Source organism: Ambystoma mexicanum, chromosome 8, assembly GCF_040938575.1.
Source record: "Ambystoma mexicanum isolate Mex_15411 chromosome 8, UKY_AmexF1_1, whole genome shotgun sequence".
Classification (NCBI taxonomy): domain Eukaryota; kingdom Metazoa; phylum Chordata; class Amphibia; order Caudata; family Ambystomatidae; genus Ambystoma; species Ambystoma mexicanum.
Window position 1 is genome coordinate 1,269,375,676 of NC_090929.1, and position 16,554 is coordinate 1,269,392,229.

A 16,554-nucleotide genomic window follows, 5' to 3' on the forward strand; every position below is an offset into this window, starting at 1 on the left:
TGAGCGGGGGTGGGGTGAACAAGAGAGAGACACGGGGCATGAGCGGGGGTGGGGGCAACAGGAGACACATGGGGCATGAGCGGGGGGAGGGTGGTAGCACAAAGGGAAACACGGGGCATAAGCGGGGGGTAGGGGTAACACGAGGGAAAAACGGGGCATGAGCGGGGGGTGGGGGAGGAACACAAGGGACGCATGGGGCATGAGCAGGGGGTGGACGGCCACAGGAGACACATGGGGCATGAGCGGGGGTGGGGGGGAACACGAGGGAGACACGGGGCATGAGCGGGGAGTGGGGGGCAACAGGAGACACACGGGGCATGAGCAGGGGGTGGGGGGCAACAGGAGTCACACGGGGCATGAGCGGGGGGTAGGGGGAACACGAGGGAGACACGGGGCATGAGCGGGGGGTGGGGGTACAGGAGGGAGACACGGGGCATGAGCGTGGGTTGGGGGGTACAGGAGGGAGACATGGGGCATGAGCGGGGGTAACAGGAGGGAGACACGGGGCATGAGCGGGGGTGGGGTGGAACAGGGGAGACACGGGGCATGAGCGGGGGTTGGGGGAACAGAGGAAACACAGGGCATGAGTGGGGGGTGAGGAGTAACAGAAGGGAGACACAGGGCATGAGCGGTGGGTGGGAGACACGAGGGAGACACGGTGCATGAGCGGGGGGTGGGGGGCAACAGGAGACACATGGGGCATGAGCGGGGGGTGGGGGGAACACGAGGGAGACACGGGGCATGAGCGGGGGGTGGGGGGCAACAGGAGACACGGGGCATGAGCAGGGGTGGTGGGTACAGGAGGGAGACACGGGGCATGAGCCGGGGTGGGGGTACAGGAGGGCGACATGGGGCATGAGCCGGGGGTGGGAGGAACACGAGGGAGACATGGGGCATGAGCGGGGATGGGGGAACACGAGGGAGACACGGGGCATGAGCGGGGGGTGGGGGGTAACACGGGGCATGAGCGGGGGTGGGGTGGAACAATGGAGACACGGGCATGAGCGGGGGTTGGGGGAACAGAGGAAACACAGGGCATGAGTAGGGGGTGGGGGGTAACACAAGGGAGACACGGGGCATGAGCGGGGGCTGGGGGAACAGGGCAGATACTGGACATGAGCGGGGGGTACAGGAGGGAGACACGGGCATGAGCGGGGGTGGGGGTACAGGAGGGAGACACGGGGCATGAGCGGGTGGTGATGGAAACAAGAGAGAGACACGGGGCATGAGCAGGGAGTGGGGGGAACAGGAGGGGGACACGGGGCATGAGCGGGGGGTGGTGGAACAAAAGAGAGACACGGGGCATGAGCGGGGGATGGCGGGCAACAGGAGACACACAGGGCATGAGCAGGGGGTGTGGGGTACACGAGGAAGACACAGGGCATAAGCGTGGGTGGGGGGCAACAGGAGACACACGGGGCATGAGTGGGGTTTGGGGTGCAACAGGAGACACACGGGGCATGAGCGGGGGTGGGGGGTACACAAGGAAGACATGGGGCACAAGCGGGGGCTGGGGGAACACGAGGGAGACACAGAGCATGAGTGGGTGGTGGGGGCTAACACCAGGGAAACACAGGGCATGAGCGGGAGGTGGGTGGAACACGAGGGAGACACGGGGCATGAGCGGGGGGTGGGGGGCAACAGGAGACACATGGGGCATGAGCGGGGTGGTGGGGGGTAGCACGAGGGAAACACGAAACATAAGTGGGGGTAGAGGGTAACACGATGGAAACACGGGTCATGAGCGGGGGTTGGGGGAAACACGAGGGAGAACCAGGGCATGAGCGGGGGTGGGGGGCAACAGGAGACACACGGGGCATGAGGCCTGAGCGGGGGCTGGGGGGGTACACAAGGAAGACACGGGTCATGAGCGGGGATGGCGAGAACACAAGGGAGACACGGGGCATGAGTGGGGGTGGGGGGAAACACGAGGGAGACACGGGGCTTGAGCGGGGGTGGAGGGTAACACGAGGGAAACACAGGGCATGAGCGGGGGGTGAGGGAAACATGAGGGAGACACGGGGCATGAGCAGGGGTGGGGCAACAGGAGACATGGGGCATGAGCTGGGGATGGGGGGAACAGGGCAGATACTGGGCATGAGCGGGGGGTGGAGGGTACAGGAGGGAGACACGGGGCATGAGCGGGGGGTTTGTGGGGGGTACAGGATGGAGACACGGGGCATGAGCAGGGGGTGGGGGAAACACTAGGGAGACACGGGGCATGAGCGGGGGTGGGGGCAACAGGAGAAACTGGGCATGAGCGTGGGGTGGGGGAACAGGGCAGATACTGGGCATGAGCGGGGCGTGGGGAGTACAGGAGGGAGACACGGGGCATGAGCGGGGCGTGGGGGGTACAGGAGGGAGACACGGGGCATGAGCAGGGGTGGGGGGAACAAGAGAGAGACACGGGGCATGAGCGGGGGGTGGCAGGCAACAGGAGACACACAGGGCATGAGCGGGGGGTGGGGGGTACACGAGGAAGACACAGGGCATAAGCGGGGGTGGGGGGCAACAGGAGACACACGGGGCATGAGGCGGGGGTTGGGGGGCAACAGGAGACACCCGGGGCATGAGAGGGGGTGGGGGATACACAAGGAAGACACGGGGCACGAGCGGGGGCTGGGGGAACACGAGGGAGACACGGGGCATGAGTGGGTGGTGGGGGCTAACACGAGGGAAACACGGGGCATGAGCGGGAGGTGGGTGGAACATGAGGGAGACACGGGGCATGAGCGGGGGGTGTGGGGCAAGAGGAGACACATGGGGCATGAGCGGGGTGGTGGGGGGTAGCACGAGGGAAACACGGGGCATAAGTGGGGGGTAGGGGGTAACACGAGGGAAACACGGGTCATGAGCGGGGGGTGGTGGGAAACACGAGGGAGACCCAGGGCAGGAGCGGGGGTGGGGGGCAACAGGAGAAACACGGGGCATGAGGCATGATCGGGGGCTGGGGGGGTACACAAGGAAGACACAGGGCATGAGCGGGATGGGGAGAACACGAGGGAGACACGGGGCATGTGTGGGGGTGAGGGGAACACGAGGGAGACACGGGGCATGAGCGGGGGTGGAGGGTAACACGAGGGAAACACGGGGCATGAGTGGGGGGTGGGGGGAAATGCGAGGCAGGCACGGGGCATGAGTGGGGGGTGGGGGGAAATGCGAGGCAGGCACGGGGCATGAGTAGGGGGTGGGGGGAACAGGGCAGACACTGGGCATGAGCGGGGGTGGAGGGTACAGGAGGGAGACACGGGGCATGAGCGGGGGTGGGGGGTACAGGAGGGACACACGGGGCATGAGCGAGGGGTGGGGGCAACAGGAGACACACGGGAAATGAGCGAGGGGTGGGGAGGAAAACGAGGGAGACACGGGGCATGAGTGGAGTGTGGGGGGCAACAGGAGACACACAGTGCATGAGCGGGGGTTGGGGGGTACACGAGGAAGACACAGGGCATGAGCGCGGATGGGGAGAACATGAGGGAGACACGGGGCATGAGTGGGGGTTGGGGGGAACACGAGGGAGACACGGGGCATGAGCGGGGCGTGGAGGGTAACACGAGGGAAACATGAGGCATGAGCGGGGGGTGGGGGAAACACGAGGGAGACACGGGGCATGAGCGGGGGCTGGGGGGCATCAGGAGACATGGGCATGAGCGGGGGTGGGGGGAACAGGGCAGATACTGGGCATGAGCGGGGGGTGGGGGGTACAGGAGTGAGACACGAGGCATGAGCGGGGGGTGGGGGGTACAGGAGGGAGACACCGGGCATGAGCGGGGGGTGCGGTGAACAAGAGAGAGACACGGGGCATGAGCAGGGGGCAACAGGAGACACACGGGGCATGAGCGGGTGGTGGGGGGTACACGAGGAAGACAGAGCATAAGCGGGGGTGGGGGCAACAGGAGACACAGAGGGCATGAGCAGGGGGTGGTGGGTAATAGGAGACACACGGGGCATGCGCGGGGGGTGGGGGGTACACTAGGAAGACACGGGGCATGAGCGGGGGGTGGGGGTAACACGAGGGAAACACGGGGCATGAGCGGGGGTGGGTGGAACACGAGGGAGACACGGGGCATGAGCGGGGGTGGGGGGCAACAGGAGACACATGGGGCATTAGCGGGGGGTGGGGGGTAGCACGAGGGAAACACGGGGCATAAGCGGGGGGTGGGGGTAACACGAGGGAAAAACGGGGCATGAGCGGGGGTGGGAGGGGAACACGAGGGACGCACGGGGCATGAGCAGGGGGTGGGAGGCCACAGGAGACACACGGGGCATGAGCGGGGGGTGGGGGGGAACACGAGGGAGACACGGGGCATGAGCGGGGGGTGGGGGGCAACAGGAGACACACGGGGCATGAGCAGGGGGTGGGGGGCAACAGGAGACACACGGGGCATGAGCGGGGGGTAGGGGGGAACACGAGGGAGACACGGAGCATGAGCAGGGGGTGGGGGTACAGGAGGGAGACACGGGGCATGAGCATGGGTTGGGGGGGTACAGGAGGGGGACATGGGGCATGAGCAGGGGGTAACAGGAGGGAGACACAGGGCATGAGCGGGGGTGGGGTGGAATAGGGGAGACACGGGGCATGAGCGGGGGTTGGGGGAACAGAGGAAACACAGGGCATGAGTGCGGGGTGGGGAGTAACACAAGGGAGACACGGGGCATGAGCGGTGGGTGGGAGACACGAGGGAGACACGGTGCATGAGCAGGGGGTGGGGGGCAACAGGAGACACATGGGGCATGAGCGGGGGGTGTGGGGAACACGAGGGAGACACGGGGCATGAGCAGGGGATGGGGGGCAACAGGAGACACACGGGGCATGAGCGGGGGTGGGGGGCAACAGGAGACACGGGGCATGAGCAGGGTGGGTGGGTACAGGAGGGAGACACGGGGCATGAGCCGGGGTGGGGGGTACAGGAGGGCGACATGGGGCATGAGCAGGGGGTGAGGGGAACATGAGGGAGACATGGGGCATGAGCGGGGGTGGGGGGTAACACGAGGGAGACACGGGGCATGAGCGGGGGTGGGGTGGAACAATGGAGACTCGGGGCATGAGCGGGGGATGGGGGAACAGAGGAAACACAGGGCATGAGTAGGGGTGAGGGGTAACACAAGGGAACAGGGCAGATACTGGACATGAGCGGGGGGTACAGGAGGGAGACACGGGCATGAGCAGGGGTTGGGGGGTACAGGATGGAGACACGGGGCATGAGCGGGGGGTGGTGGGAACAAGAGAGAGACACGGGGCATGAGCGGGGGGTGGGGGGAACAGGAGGGAGACACGGGGCATGAGCGGGTGGTGGGGGGTAACAAGAGGGAAACACTGGGCATGAGCGGGTGGTGGGGGGAAACACGAGGGAGACACGGGGCATGACCGGTGGGTGGGGGGCAACAGGAGACACACGGGGCATGAGCAGGGAGTGGGGGAACAGGGCAGATACTGGGCATGAGCGGGATGTGGGGGGTACAGGAGGGAGACACGGGGCATGAGCAGGGGGTGGAGGGTACAGGAGGGAGACACGGGCATGAGCGGGGGTGGCGGGGTACACGAGGGAGACACGGGGTATGAGCGTTGGGTGGGGGGTATCATGAGGGAGACACGGGGCATGAGCGGGGGTGGGGTGGAACAATGGAGACACGAGGCATGAGCGGGGGTTGGGGGGAAGAGAGGAAACACAGGGCATGAGTAGGGGGTGGGGGTAACACAAGGGAGACACGGGGCATGAGCGGGGGGTGGGGGGAACAGGGCAGATACTGGACATGAGCGGGGGGTACAGGAGGGAGACACGGGCATGAGCGGGGGGTGGGCGGTACAGGAGGGAGACACGGGGCATGAGCGGGGGGTGGTGGGAACAAGAGAGAGCCACGGGGCATGAGCGGTGGGTGGGGGGAACAGGAGGGAGACACGGGGCATAAGCAGGTGGTGGGGGTAACAAGAGGGAAACACGGGGCATGAGCAGGTGGTGGGGGGAAACACGAGGGAGACACGGGGCATGGCTGGTGGGTGGGGGGCAACAGGAGACACACGGGGCATGAGCAGGGAGTGGGGGAACAGGGCAGATACAGGGCATGAGCGGGGGTGGGGGGTACAGGAGGGAGACACTGGGCAAGAGCAGGGGGTGGGTGGTACACGAGGAAGACACAGGGCACGAGCGGGGGATGGGGGGAACACGAGGGAGACACGGGGCATGAGCAAGGGTGGGAGGTAACACGAGTCAAACACGGGACATGAGATGGGGCTGGGGGAACAGGGCAGATACTGGACATGAGCGGGGGTACAGGAGGGAGACACGGGCATGAGCGGGGGTGGGTGGTACAGGAGGGAGACACGGGACATGAGCGGGGGGTGGGTGGAACACGAGGGAGACACGGGGCATGAGCGGGGGTTGGGGGCAACAGGAGACACACGGGGCATGAGCGGGGGTGGGGGGTAGCACGAGGGAAACACGGGGCATAAGCGGGGGATGGGGGTAACACGAGGGAAACACAGGGCATGAGCGGGGGAGGAGGGAACACGAGGGACACACGGGGCATGAGCGAGGGGTGGGGGGCAACAGGAGACACACGGGAAATGAGCGAGGGGTGGGGAGGAAAACGAGGGAGACACGGGGCATGAGTGGGGTGTGGGGGGCAACAGGAGACACACAGTGCATGAGCGGGGGTTGGGGGGTACACGAGGAAGACACAGGGCATGAGCGCGGATGGGGAGAACATGAGGGAGACACGGGGCATGAGTGGGGGTTGGGGGGAACACGAGGGAGACACGGGGCATGAGCGGGGCGTGGAGGGTAACACGAGGGAAACACGAGGCATGAGCGGGGGGTGGGGGAAACACGAGGGAGACACGGGGCATGAGCGGGGGCTGGGGGGCATCAGGAGACATGGGCATGAGCGGGGGTGGGGGGAACAGGGCAGATACTGGGCATGAGCGGGGGGTGGGGGGTACAGGAGTGAGACACGAGGCATGAGCGGGGGGTGGGGGGTACAGGAGGGAGACACCGGGCATGAGCGGGGGGTGCGGTGAACAAGAGAGAGACACGGGGCATGAGCAGGGGGCAACAGGAGACACACGGGGCATGAGCGGGTGGTGGGGGGTACACGAGGAAGACAGAGCATAAGCGGGGGTGGGGGCAACAGGAGACACAGAGGGCATGAGCAGGGGGTGGTGGGTAATAGGAGACACACGGGGCATGCGCGGGGGGTGGGGGGTACACTAGGAAGACACGGGGCATGAGCGGGGGGTGGGGGTAACACGAGGGAAACACGGGGCATGAGCGGGGGTGGGTGGAACACGAGGGAGACACGGGGCATGAGCGGGGGTGGGGGGCAACAGGAGACACATGGGGCATTAGCGGGGTGTGGGGGGTAGCACGAGGGAAACACGGGGCATAAGCGGGGGGTGGGGGTAACACGAGGGAAAAACGGGGCATGAGCGGGGGTGGGAGGGGAACACGAGGGACGCACGGGGCATGAGCAGGGGGTGGGAGGCCACAGGAGACACACGGGGCATGAGCGGGGGGTGGGGGGGAACACGAGGGAGACACGGGGCATGAGCGGGGGGTGGGGGGCAACAGGAGACACACGGGGCATGAGCAGGGGGTGGGGGGCAACAGGAGACACACGGGGCATGAGCGGGGGGTAGGGGGGAACACGAGGGAGACACGGGGCATGACCAGGGGGTGGGGGTACAGGAGGGAGACACGGGGCATGAGCATGGGTTGGGGGGGGTACAGGAGGGGGACATGGGGCATGAGCAGGGGGTAACAGGAGGGAGACACAGGGCATGAGCGGGGGTGGGGTGGAATAGGGGAGACACGGGGCATGAGCGGGGGTTGGGGGAACAGAGGAGACACGGTGCATGAGTGCGGGGTGGGGAGTAACACAAGGGAGACACATGGGGCATGAGCGGGGGGTGGGGGGAACACGAGGGAGACACGGGGCATGAGCAGGGGATGGGGGGCAACAGGAGACACACGGGGCATGAGCGGGGGTGGGGGGCAACAGGAGACACGGGGCATGAGCAGAGTGGGTGGGTACAGGAGGGAGACACGGGGCATGAGCCGGGGTGGGGGGTACAGGAGGGCGACATGGGGCATGAGCAGGGGGTGAGGGGAACATGAGGGAGACATGGGGCATGAGCGGGGGTGGGGGGTAACACGAGGGAGACACGGGGCATGAGCGGGGGTGGGGTGGAACAATGGAGACTCGGGGCATGAGCGGGGGATGGGGGAACAGAGGAAACACAGGGCATGAGTAGGGGTGAGGGGTAACACAAGGGAACAGGGCAGATACTGGACATGAGCGGGGGGTACAGGAGGGAGACACGGGCATGAGCAGGGGTTGGGGGGTACAGGATGGAGACACGGGGCATGAGCGGGGGGTGGTGGGAACAAGAGAGAGACACGGGGCATGAGCGGGGGGTGGGGGGAACAGGAGGGAGACACGGGGCATGAGCGGGTGGTGGGGGGTAACAAGAGGGAAACACGGGGCATGAGCGGGTGGTGGGGGGAAACACGAGGGAGACACGGGGCATGACCGGTGGGTGGGGGGCAACAGGAGACACACGGGGCATGAGCAGGGAGTGGGGGAACAGGGCAGATACTGGGCATGAGCGGGGGGTGGGGGGTACAGGAGGGAGACACGGGGCATGAGCAGGGGGTGGAGGGTACAGGAGGGAGACACGGGCATGAGCGGGGGTGGCGGGGTACACGAGGGAGACACGGGGTATGAGCGTTGGGTGGGGGGTATCATGAGGGAGACACGGGGCATGAGCGGGGGTGGGGTGGAACAATGGAGACACGAGGCATGAGCGGGGGTTGGGGGGAACAGAGGAAACACAGGGCATGAGTAGGGGGTGGGGGTAACACAAGGGAGACACGGGGCATGAGCGGGGGGTGGGGGGAACAGGGCAGATACTGGACATGAGCGGGGGGTACAGGAGGGAGACACGGGCTTGAGCGGGGGGTGGGCGGTACAGGAGGGAGACACGGGGCATGAGCGGGGGGTGGTGGGAACAAGAGAGAGCCACGGGGCATGAGCGGTGGGTGGGGGGAACAGGAGGGAGACACGGGGCATAAGCAGGTGGTGGGGGTAACAAGAGGGAAACACGGGGCATGAGCAGGTGGTGGGGGGAAACACGAGGGAGAAACGGGGCATGACTGGTGGGTGGGGGGCAACAGGAGACACACGGGGCATGAGCAGGGAGTGGGGGAACAGGGCAGATACAGGGCATGAGCGGGGGTGGGGGGTACAGGAGGGAGACACTGGGCAAGAGCAGGGGGTGGGTGGTACACGAGGAAGACACAGGGCACGAGCGGGGGATGGGGGGAACACGAGGGAGACACGGGGCATGAGCAAGGGTGGGAGGTAACACGAGTCAAACACGGGACATGAGCGGGGGCTGGGGGAACAGGGCGGATACTGGACATGAGCGGGGGGTACAGGAGGGAGACACGGGCATGAGCGGGGGTGGGTGGTACAGGAGGGAGACACGGGGCATGAGCGGGTGGTGATGGGAACAAGAGAGAGACACAGGGCATGAGCGGGGAGTGGGGGGAACAGGAGGGGGACACGGGGCATGAGTGGGGGCTGGTGGAACAAAAGAGAGACACGGGGCATGAGCGGGGGATGGCGGGCAACAGGAGACACACAAGGCATGAGTAGGGGGTGTGGGGTACACGAGGAAGACACAGGGCATAAGCGTGGGTGGGGGGCAACAGGAGACACACGGGGCATGAGTGGGGTTTGGGGTGCAACAGGAGACACACGGGGCATGAGCGGGTGTGGGGGGTACACAAGGAAGACACGGGGCACAAGCGGGGGCTGGGGGAACACGAGGGAGACACAGAGCATGAGTGGGTGGTGGGGGCTAACACCAGGGAAACACGGGGCATGAGCGGGAGGTGGGTGGAACACGAGGGAGACACGGGGCATGAGCGGGGGGTGGAGGGCAACAGGAGACACATGGGGCATGAGCGGGGTGGTGGGGGATAGCACGAGGGAAACACGAAGCATAAGTGGGGGGATGGCGAGAACAGAAGGGAGACACGGGGCATGAGTGGGGGTGGGGGGAACACGAGGGAGACACGGGGCATGAGCGGGGGGTGGAGGGTAACACGAGGGAAACACAGGGCATGAGCGGGGGTGAGGGAAACATGAGGGAGACACGGGGCATGAGCAGGGGTGGTGGGCAACAGGAGACATGGGGCATGAGCTGGGGGTGGGGGGAACAGGGCAGATACTGGGCATGAGCGGGGGGTGGAGGGTACAGGAGGGAGACACGGGGCATGAGCGGGGGGTGGGTGGGGGGTACAGGAGGGAGACAAGGGGCATGAGCGGGGGTGGGGGAAACACTAGGGAGACACGGGGCATGAGCGGGGGGTGGGGGCAACAGGAGAAACTGGGCATGAGCGGGGGGTGGGGGAACAGGGCAGATACTGGACATGAGCGGGGCATGGGGGTACAGGAGGGAGACACGGGGCATGAGCGGGGTGAGGGGGGTACAGGAGGGAGACACGGGGCATGAGCAGGGGTGGGGGGAACAAGAGAGAGACACGGGGCATGAGCGGGGGGTGGCAGGCAACAGGAGACACACAGGGCATGAGCGGGGGGTGGGGGGTACACGAGGAAGACACAGGACATAAGCGGGGGTGGGGGGCAACAGGAGACACACGGGGCATGAGCGGGGGTGGGGGGTACACAAGGAAGACACGGGGCACGAGCGGGGGCTGGGGGAACACGAGGGAGACACGGGGCATGAGTGGGTGGTGGGGGCTAACACAAGGGAAACACGGGGCATGAGCGGGAGGTGGGTGGAACATGAGGGAGACACGGGGCATGAGCGGGGGGTGTGGGGCAAGAGGAGACACATGGGGCATGAGCGGGGTGGTGGGGGGTAGCACGAGGGAAACACGGGGCGTAAGTGGGGGGTAGGGGGTAACACGAGGGAAACACGGGTCATGAGCGGGGGTTGGTGGGAAACATGAGGGAGACCCAGGGCATGAGCGGGGGTGGGGGGCAACAGGAGAAACACGGGGCATGAGGCATGAGCGGGGGCTGGGGGGTACACAAGGAAGACACAGGGCATGAGCGGGATGGGGAGAACACGAGGGAGACACGGGGCAGGAGTGGGGGTGAGGGGAACACGAGGGAGACACGGGGCATGAGTGGGGGTGGAGGGTAACACGAGGGAAACACGGGGCATGAGTGGGGGGTGGGGGGAAATGCGAGGCAGACACGGGGCATGAGTAGGGGGTGGGGGGAACAGGGCAGACACTGGGCATGAGCGGGGGGTGGAGGGTACAGGAGGGAGACACGGGGCATGAGCGGGGGTGGGGGGTACAGGAGGGAGACACGGGGCATGAGCGGGGGTGGGGGGAACAAGAGAGAGACACGGGGAATGAGCAGGGGTGGGGGGCAACAGGAGACTCACGGGGCAACTGCGGGTGGTTGGGGGTACATGAGGAAGACATGGGGTATAAGCGGGGGTGGGGGGCAACAGGAGACACACGGGGCATGAGCAGGGGGTGGGGGGCAACAGGAGACACACAGGGCATGAGCGGGGGGTGGGTGGAACACGAGGGAGACACGGGGCATGAGCGAGGGTGGGGGGGTAACACGAGTCAAACACGGGGCATGAGCGGGGGGTGGGTGGAACACGAGGGAGACACGGGGCATGAGCGGGGGTTGGGGGCAACAGGAGACACACAGGGCATGAGCGGGGGTGGGGGGTAGCACGAGGGAAACACGGGGCATAAGCGGGGGATGGGGGTAACACGAGGGAAACACAGGGCATCAGCGGGGGATGGAGGGAACACGAAGGACACACGGGGCATGAGCAAGGGGTGGGAGGCAACAGGAGACACACGGGAAATGAGCGAGGGGTGGGGAGGAAAACGAGGGAGACATGGGGCATGAGCAGGGTGTGGGGGGCAACAAGAGACACACAGGGCATGAGCGGGGGGTGAGGGGGTACACGAGGAAGACACAGGGCATGAGCGCGGATGGGGAGAACATGAGGGAGACACGGGGCATGAGTGGGGGTTGGGGGGAACATGAGGGAGACACGGGGCATGAGCGGGGCGTGGAGGGTTACACGAGGCATGAGCGGGGGGTGGGGGAAACACGAGGGAGACACAGGGCATGAGCGGGGGCTGGGGGGCATCAGGAGACATGGGCATGAGTGGGGGTGGGGGGAACAGGGCAGATACTGGGCATGAGTGGGGGGTGGGGGGTACAGGAGTGAGACACGAGGCATGCGCGGGGGTGGGGGGTACAGGAGGGAGACACCGGGCATGAGCGGGGGGTGGGGTGAACAAGAGAGAGACTCGGGGCATGAGCAGGGGGCAACAGGAGACACACGGGGCATGAGCGGGTGGTGGGGGGTACACGAGGAAGACACAGAGCATAAGCGGGGGTGGGGGCAACAGGAGACACACAGGGCATGAGCAGGGGCTGGTGGGTAATAGGAGACACACGGGGCATGCGCGGGGGGTGGGGGGTACACTAGGAAGACACGGGGCATGAGCGGGGGGTGGGGGTAACACGAGGGAAACACGGGGCATGAGCGGGGGTGGGTGGAACACGAGGGAGACACGGGGCATGAGCGGGGGTGGGGGGCAACAGGAGACACATGGGGCATTAGCGGGGGGTGGGGGGTAGCACGAGGGAAACACGGGGCATAAGCAGGGGGTGGGGGTAACACGAGGGAAAAACGGGGCATGAGCGGGGGTGGGAGGGGAACACGAGGGACGCACGGGGCATGAGCAGGGGGTGGGCGGCCACAGGAGACACACGGGGCATGAGCGGGGGGTGGGATGGAACACGAGGGAGACACGGGGCATGAGCGGGGGGTGGGGGGCAACAGGAGACACACTTGGCATGAGCAGGGGGTGGGGGGCAACAGGAGACACACGGGGCATGAGCGGGGGGCAGGGGGGAACACGAGGGAGACACGGGGCATGAGCGGGGGGTGGGGGTACAGGAGGGAGACACGGGGCATGAGCATGGGTTGGGGGGGTACAGGAGGGGGACATGGGGCATGAGCAGGGGGTAACAGGAGGGAGACACAGGGCATGAGCGGGGGTGGGGTGGAATAGGGGAGACACGGGGCATGAGCAGGGGATGGGGGAACAGAGGAAACACAAGGCATGAATGGTGGTGAGGGGTAACACAAGGGAGACACGGGGCATGAGCGGGGGGTGGGGGAACAGGGCAGATACTGGACATGAGCGGGGGGTACAGGAGGGAGACACGCCCCATGTCTCCTGAGCGGGGGGTGGGGGGTAGCACGAGGGAAACACGGGGCATAAGCGGGGGATGGGGGGTAACACGAGGGAAACACAGGGCATGAGCGGGGGGTGGAGGGAACACGAGGGTCACACGGGGCATGAGCGAGGGGTGGGGGGCAACAGGAGACACATGGGAAATGAGCGAGGGGTGGGGAGGAAAACGAGGGAGACACGGGGCATGAGTGAGGTGTGGGGGGCAACGGGTGGGGAGAACACGAGGGAGACACGGGGCATGAGCAGGGGTTGGGGGGAACATGAGGGAGACACGGGGCATGAGCGGGGCGTGGGGGGTAACACGAGGGAAACACGAGAGATGAGCGGGGGGTGGAGGAAACACGAGGGAGACACGGGGCATGAGCGGGGACTGGGGGGCATCAGGAGACATGGGGCATGAGCGGGGGTGGGGGGAACAGGGCAGATACTGGGCATGAGCGGGGGGTGGGGGGTACAGGAGTGAGACACGAGGCATGAGCGGGGGATGGGGGTACAGGAGGGGGACACGGGGCATGAGCGGGGGGTGGGGTGAACAAGAGAGAGACACGGGGCATGAGCAGGGGGCAACAGGAGACACACGGGGCATGAGCGGGTGGTGGGGGGTACACGAGGAAGACACGGGGCATATGCGGGGGTGGGGCAACAGGAGACACACGGGGCATGAGCAGGGGGTGGTGGGCAATAGGAGACACACGGGGCATGCGCTGGGGGTGGGGGGTACACTAGGAAGACACGGGGCATGAGCGGGGGTGGGGGTAACACGAGGGAAACACGGGGCATGAGCGGGGGTGGGTGGAACACGAGGGAGACACAGGGCATGAGGGGGGGTGGGGGCAACAGGAGACACATGGGGCATTAGCGGGGGGTGGGGGGTAGCACGAGGGAAACACAGGGCATAAGCTGGGGGTGGGGGTAACACGGGGGAAAAACGGGGCATGAGCGGGGGTGGGAGGGGAACACGAGGGACGCACGGGGCATGAGCACGGGGTGGGAGGCCACAGGAAACACACGGGGCATGAGCGGGGGGTGGGGAGGAACACGAGGGAGACACGGGGCATGAGCGGGGGGTGGGGGGCAACAGGAGACACACGGGGCATGAGCAGGGGGTGAGGGGCAACAGGAGACACACGGGGCATGAGTGGGGGGTAGGGGGGAACACGAGGGAGACACGGGGCATGAGCGGGGGGTGGGGGTACAGGAGGGAGACACGGGGCATGAGCATGGGTTGGGGGGTACAGGAGGAGGACATGGGGCATGAGCAGGGGGTAACAGGAGGGAGACACAGGGCATGAGCGGGGGTGGGGTGGAATAGGGGAGACACGGGGCATGAGCGGGGGTTGGGGGAACAGAGGAAACACAGGGCATGAGCGGGGGGTGGGGAGTAACACAAGGGAGACACGGGGCATGAGCGGTGGGTGGGAGACACGAGGGAGACACGGGGCATGAGCGGGGGTGGGGGGCAACGGGAGACACATGGGGCACGAGCGGGGGTTGGGGGGAACATGAGGGAGACACGGGGCATGAGCATGGGTTGGGGGTACAGGAGGAGGACATGGGGCATGAGCAGGGGGTAACAGGAGGGAGACACAGGGCATGAGCGGGGGTGGGGTGGAATAGGGGAGACACGGGGCATGAGCGGGGGTTGGGGGAACAGAGGAAACACAGGGCATGAGCGGGACGTGGGGGGTAACACGAGGGAAACACGAGAGATGAGCGGGGGATGGAGGAAATACGAGGGAGACACGGGGCATGAGTGGGGTCTCGGGGGCATCAGGAGACATGGGGCATGAGCGGGGGTGGGGGGAACAGGGAAGATACTGGGCATGAGCGGGGGGTGGGGGGTACAGGAGTGAGACACGAGGCATGAGCGGGGGTGGGGGGTACAGGAGGGAGACACGGGGCATGAGCGGGGGGTGGGGGGTACACGAGGAAGACACAGGGCATATGCGGGGGTGGGGGCAACAGGAGACACATGGGGCATGAGCAGGGGGTGGTGGGCAATAGGAGACACACGGGGCATGCGCTGGGGGTGGGGGGTACACTAGGAAGACACGGGGCATGAGCGGGGGTGGGGGTAATACGAGGGAAACACGGGGCATGAGCGGGGGTGGGTGGAACACGAGGGCGACACAGGGCATATGGGGGGGTGGGGGCAACAGGAGACTCATGGGGCATTAGCGGGGGGTGGGGGGTAGCACGAGGGAAACACGGGGCATAAGCGGGGGGTGGGGGTAACACGAGGGAAAAACGGGGCATGAGCGGGGGTGGGAGGGGAACACGAGGGACGCACGGGGCATGAGCAGGGGGTGGGCGGCCACAGGAAACACACGGGGCATGAGCGGGGGGTGGGAGGGAACACGAGGGAGACACGGGGCATGAGCGGGGGGTGGGGGGCAACAGGAGACACACGGGGCATGAGCAGGGGGTGAGGGGCAACAGGAGACACACAGGGCATGAGTGGGGGGTAGGGGGGAACACGAGGGAGACACGGGGCATGAGCGGGGGGTGGGGGTACAGGAGGGAGACACGGGGCATGAGCATGGGTGGGGGGGTACAGGAGGGGGACATGGGGCATGAGCAGGGGGTAACAGGAGGGAGACACAGGGCATGAGCGGGGGTGGGGTGGAATAGGAGGAAACACAGGGCATGAGCGGGGGGTGGGGAGTAACACAAGGGAGACATGGGGCATGAGCGGTGGGTGGGAGACACGAGGGAGACACGGTGCATGAGCGGGGGTGGGGGGCAAAAGGAGACACACGGGGCATGAGCGGGGGGTGGGGGGCAACAGGAGACAGAGGGCATGAGCGGGGTGGGTGGGTACAGGAAGGAGACACGGGGCATGAGCCGGGGTGGGGGGAACAGGAGGGCGACATGGGGCATGAGCAGGTGGTGGGGGGAACACGAGGGAGACATGGGGCATGAGCGGGGGTGGGGGGTAACACGAGGGAGACACGGTGCATGAGCGGGGGTGGGGTGGAACAATGGAGACTCGGGGCATGAGTGGGGGATGGGGGAACAGAGGAAACAAAGGGCATGAGTAGGGGGTGAGGGGTAACACAATGGAGACACGGGGCATGAGCGGGGGGTGGGGGGAACAGGGCAGATACTGGACATGAGCGGGGGGTACAGGAGGGAGACACGGGCATGAGCGGGGGTTGGGGGGTACAGGATGGAGACACGGGGCATGAGCGGGGGGTGGTGGGAACAAGAGAGAGACACGGGGCATGAGCGGGGGGTGGGTGGAACAGGAGGGAGACACGGGGCATGAGCGGGTGGT